Source organism: Myotis brandtii, unplaced genomic scaffold, assembly GCF_000412655.1.
Source record: "Myotis brandtii unplaced genomic scaffold, ASM41265v1 scaffold686, whole genome shotgun sequence".
Classification (NCBI taxonomy): Eukaryota; Metazoa; Chordata; class Mammalia; order Chiroptera; family Vespertilionidae; genus Myotis; species Myotis brandtii.
Window position 1 is genome coordinate 4,041,360 of NW_005370683.1, and position 5,886 is coordinate 4,047,245.

Genomic DNA, 5,886 nt, shown 5'->3' on the forward strand with positions numbered 1-5,886 from the left:
CAACAGCAAACAGTTGAAGACAGAGGAAAAGGGAGCAGATTGGGCTCCTGGGAAGTGGTGAATGGATTGGTCTGGGAATAAAAGAGATATCCAGTTGGTAAAAGGGTGGGTTACAATTTAAGTAAATATGTCTGTGTAGTAGCAGGACATTGAGGGAATTCCACTTTCAGACTTCTATTTTCTGTGATGCATGTAACCCAATTACCTTCTAAAAATGAAGGTCAGGGAAGGGGGTAAAAGGTTTCAGGTAAATTGAGAAAGTTTGAAAGGTCTTTTGGTCCTGATTATGATACAGAAGGAGATGATGTGGGAAACATTAGGATAACCAAGAAGGATTAAGAAGGCACCAAAGGTGGAAAGAATTTATAGTGGCACCAGACTCATGTTTAGGCTATTGTCTTCAGTACAAAAGATACTAAGAAAAAAAATGGCCTACTAAGGATTCCTAAAATTATACCATTTAATGGAAACTGCATAGCTTTGCCAGCCTTTAAGACCAATTTAAATACATGAATACTGAAGCTTCCAAATGGCACACAAGATTTCTCATATTTCCAGATAATATCAGTATAAGCCTAATGAGGCCATAGATCATGTCGTTCGGACTTTGTATCTCAAGGACCCAACAGGGCCAAGCACCTGGCAGACAATAAATGTTGATGAATATTTCTTGAAATCAGTGCTAACTGGATGGACGTGAAAATGAAACACTGGTGTCTTATGTTCAGGATAAAAGAAATCAGTATACAGTATCACTATAACGTAAAAGGAAGGTAGATTATTTACTGATAAATTGCATGTGGAAAGACATAAAAATATGCTTTCAAGGTGTTACTTTTTCAGGAGAATTTGTACTTTAAAAGAGACCCAAGTCTCTTTTAAAAGATCTTTGTATTTTATTCATGTATCAGGTGAGCAGTAGAAAGAAGCAGGAGGCAAATGACAAAAAGCTGACCTCAGGAAATGAAGTCAGTACAAATACAGATTTTCTTAATTGATGGTCAATTGACTTAATCATGAAACCAAAAATAATGTCAATTACTTATTATTAAAATAACATTCTGGGGTGCTTATTGGGTGCCATATTCTGGGCTAAGTACTTAGAATAATTCTCCAATCTTTACAACAACCCCAAGAGACAGGTATTACCATTGTTAACATTCTCTTTCTGCACATAAGGAAATGATATTTAGACAGGTGAAATATCTTATTCATGATTACAGATCTGGTAAGGTGCAGAGCTACTGTGGATCCAGTTCTGAATGCCTGAGTTCTGATGGACCAAATGAGTATCAATGAAGTAAGCCATATTCTAGCCAAAGAGAGTTGTCTGTCTAACCCAGGAGTGGGCAACCCCTGGCACGCGTGCCAAACATGGCACGCCAGTAACTTTTGCTGGCACGCGAAACCCTCTCTTATAATCTTCCATTTACAATTGTGAATCTTTGTTCTCAGTGATGAATTTTGTTAAGTCTCGTAATAGGAGTAGCCTGACGGATGAAAGTAGTAGCTTGTGCATATCTCTGAAGGTCACGAAATATTAACCTGATGTAAAATCTCTGTCATCAGTGATGCAGCAGCAAAAGTCCTCTAACCCCTGCCTAAGATGGGGTAAGGAGATCTGACAGAAGAATGCTGGGTGGGGTCTACTTTCAGGACGGAATCCTGAGCAGCTGAAGGCTGCCCCGAAAGGTAAGCTGGAAAGACTATCACCCATGACAGGGAATGGCACAATGTGCAGGTCCTCGGGCCTGTGGGGGTGGGTCTGCGAGGCAGCCACAAAAGAGCTTCCATGAGAGGAAGAGCAGCACTTGGGCCCATGTCTTACAGGGGCACCAGCAGCCAGGCACCAGCAGCAGCAGCAGTCCTCGGTCTGAGAAGAGCAGCCCTTTCCTTCTTCCTGACCACAATCATATCCTGATCCATTTCCCCTGAGCCTGAGCAAATTCATAAATTGGTTTACTCTCAACCCGTGGTAGTTTCTTAGTGGGTCACCTTATCCTCAGTCTAGCAGTTCTTCATCCAACATTTACATTGCTGTCAATTGTTTTCTTAAAAAAAATATTACTTTGCTCAGCTTGTTTCATGATACATACTCCCTCCCAATTAAGTCTGAAATCTTCAGTATTCAGGAATGGGATTTAATTATCCTTTCTCTGTATTCACTTTCCAACACATAAATGTTTTGGCTCATATTTGGGCCCACTACGAAGGGGAAATCTTTAATGGGTCTCTGAGAATATATTGTGGTCCCACAATCTTCTGTGGCTGTGTATTTTATTTCCCAAACTACTATGGATGTCGCAATTCTCTGCCTTATACCAGCCTTTTAATCTGAAATGTTCCATGCCCCCAATCAAAATCCAACCTGCCCTTCAAAGCTCAGCTCAAATATCACCTCTTCTTAAAATTGTTACCTGATTCCCCCAGTTGGAATCAGTTAGTCCTTTGCCTGTATTCCCTTGACCTTTTCTGTATTCTTTTGGTTTTGATCTTATTTCATCCTGTTTCATATTATAGTTAGTCATGTAGCAAAAGGGTACAAGACAAAAGCCCCAAATCTACATTCACTATAAATTTCCGACATAGAAAAAGAAAAGAACTTGGAAAATTTTAGTTGCGTGCAAACTCAAAGTGTCTTCATGGAAGAACAGAGACTGAGACCCTTGAACAAGTCCAGGGTCAAGCAAATCTCCTGACCTGTGAGAAGTAAGGTCTGGAGATGAATCCACATGATCAATGTGGAGATATTTAGGACTTACTCCTGGGGCACTAGCAGATGTGTCCGAGCTATAGAACCTGAGGGATCAGTAGTAAGCAATACCAGCTACCTCTAAAATTGGGTTCAGAGGCCTCAGGTGAAGAATTTTAAGAAATTAAGCCTATTAAAGGGATTTTATCTCTAGGCCTAGGGCAGTGGTCGGCAAACTGCGGCCCCTTGAGTGTGGCTCTTTCACAAAATACCACGTGCGGGCTCGCACAGGGTGATTGAAACTTCGTGGCCACACTCAAGGGGCCAAAGAGCCGCATGTGGCTCGCGAGCCACAATTTGCCGACCACTGGCCTAGGGCACTGCAAAAGGTGCTCTTTGGGAGCCAGGAAAGAGTTATTTCATTGGAGGAAAGAAGACTATGTCTTACCTCAGCTGACTATCAGAGTGATGGGAAAAAGAAAGTATTATCAAGCATGAGACTACATGCATATTATTAAAGGGAAGTCAACAAACCCTAAGTCATGATTCAGCCAACCAATACGAACGAGGTGAGAGGCCGAGCAGCGAAGTGTGGGGTCAGTGTGTGCACATAGATAGACACAGAGGAAATGGAATCAACGGGGCAGCCCTGACTTTGAACTCTGAGCAGCAGCAGCCTCTGACGAATTACAGAATTAATTAAGAATTACAGAAACAACTTCTTGTGGCTGCAGGGGACATGTATAAACAACACCAGGAAAAGGGGGTTTGGATTTGACTTTCCCCTACTTCTTACTCCTATATCCCAGCACATGAGAAACTGCATGTTAAGGGTTACAGTTGTAGACACTTAAGAAATGCCTATTGAATAACCAATGAATACCTTGTCATCTTCTATAGACTATCTCATTACCAGTTCTTGCAAAACAGCATATGTGACAATTTTCACTATATCCTTAATTGTCCATATAGTGGCCATAGATACCCTTTGCCTTTCCTCTAGTAAATGCGACCTCTTCTTTGGGGGAACCCATCTTCCCCTGCTCTAATGTTTTGACACTGGTGAGGCTGCCTGTCACAGACACATGAACCTGACTTGCCATTCAAAGGACCCCATTGTTTTAGCAACAGGGGTTGGCACAGGCCTCAAACTTGGTTGATCAGCGCTATCCCATGCAAGTGTTATATACAGAAGCAGGGGGAGCGAAGCCCTGTCTTTTCTCAAAGTCATGAAGCTATCATGTTTACATTGGAACTGCTGCTCCCAGCCATGTTCACCAGCATGTGGGGAAATCCAGTTTGAAGGAATGAAGGCAAAGAGAAGCTTAGCTTGTGTGTGTGAGTGTGTGTATGTGTGTGTGTGGGTGTGGGGGGAGAGAGAGAGAGAGAGAGAGAGAGAGAGAGAGAGAGAGAAAAGTTTTATTAGGAAGTAGTAATTATATTTTCCAGTTTACATTTTCTTTATTAACATGTTCATGCTGTTTGAACAAAAACTATTTTCTTAAATCAGAAGAAAACACAAACATGTGTAATAGAACACACATTGAGAAGACACATGTGAATGTTTACCTTCTCTGAGCCTCTCCAGGCTCGCCTCTATAGACTGTTTATTTCCACTCTAGCACCATGTGTGAACCTAATGAAGACTCCAGCCTCATAGCCCATATGCTGGGAGCTGCATTGTCTCCTGCAACACTGTGGAGTCCCACTATCAATATTTAAAGCATGTCAGCTTGTCGTCTACAAAGGAGATTCCCGGTAAGAGAGCATTAAAGCTCTCCTAGAATAGTAGAGTGGGGTAAGAGAGTCATTATAAAATCATAAAGCTTTGTAAACTTCAGGCTGACTTCTTCTTTTAGAAGTTGTTTTTGAATTTTTTTTCGTATATCTTTCTCTGTGTATCTTGTTTCTGCCTAGTCTTGCTTAATAATTTCTAAAGGAGATCACCACTCTGATTCTTAAAACCAAAGAATTTTAGGCAGTGGCGGGGGGCAGGGGAAACTAGTGATGAGAACTAGGCAAAGAATAAAATGTTAAAGAAAAGTAAATCACAATTGTCATGAACCACCAACAGATTTGAAAGTTGAATTATTCAAGGCGGCAAATTTTCTGGATTCCAGCTCTATGCTGCAAGAATTGGAAACAGATAACAGAGGCATTGTTATATTTTTTCACTGCCAGCCTTCTGTTGCCACTACAAAGCACCCCAGTCTCTGCCCCTATTGCCAGTCGGCAAGAACCTTGCATGGAAAATAATGAGCAGAGGCCTGTTTTTTTGTTTTGTTTTGTTTTGTTTTTTTGTTAAGTGATAAAGATGCACCTTTAGACTTTTACAGAGAAGTTACTCCATCCATTTTTACCTAGTCAATATGTCTAATAATGCATCAGGTAAGACTTGCTTTGATAATTTTTTTCACAGGTAGGCACAATTGCATATATAAAGACTAGATATAACCAGGCAGATAATTTTTTAAAAATGCATGCGAGTCCCTTCATTTTTCTCTGACTTGTAAGCTTTAAATGGACATTGTCCACATTTATTCTGTTTATCACATGATAGACCCTCTCCAACTTTAACTTTATACTAAGTTTGATGCCTCCTAAATTTCTCCCTTTTTAAAAAAATGAGACTTAAACCATGGACACAGACAATAGGGCAGTGAAGGCCTGGGGCGGGGGGCAGGGGCAGGCTGGAAGGGGTCAAAGGGGGGAAAGGGGTACATATGTAATACTTTCAACAATAAAGATTTATTTTTAAAATAAATAAATAAATAAATAAATAATTGAGACGTAAACCAAAATCGAATTAATTCTTCTTTTAAAGAAACTCCATTTATTTTTCTTTTTGAAAGTGTCTACCCCTCACTTCAATCGGACTATCCTTGGGATTTATTTATTTATTAATATATTTTTATTAATTTCAGGGGGGAAAGGAGAGGGAGAGAGAGATTGAAACATCAATGATGAGAGAGAATCATTGATTGGCTCCTGCACACTTCACACTGGGGATTGAGCCCACTACCCAGGCATGTGCCCTGACCGGGAATCAAATCGTGACCTCCTGGTTCATAGGTTGACGCTCAATCACAGTGCCATGCCGGCTGGGCCTAGGATTTATTTCTTTTTTTTTTTCTTTTCTTTTTTTTTTTATTGCTTAAATTATTACAAAGAGTATTACATGTTTCTCCTTTTTT

At 40.5% G+C, this 5,886-nt stretch overlaps 1 long non-coding RNA gene across 2 annotated transcripts in view; it reads left to right on the forward strand.

The window, feature by feature from the left end:
• The first annotated feature begins 1,210 nt into the window (after positions 1–1,210).
• LOC102261935 overlaps positions 1,211–5,886 on the forward strand; it is a 7,683-nt gene continuing 3,007 nt past the window's right edge. For both annotated transcript variants that reach the window (XR_314467.2, XR_001359728.1), the window contains exons 1-3: positions 1,211–1,300; positions 1,570–1,692; positions 4,315–4,450. This is a non-coding gene — a long non-coding RNA (uncharacterized LOC102261935). The remainder of the gene's footprint in view (positions 1,301–1,569; positions 1,693–4,314; positions 4,451–5,886) is intronic.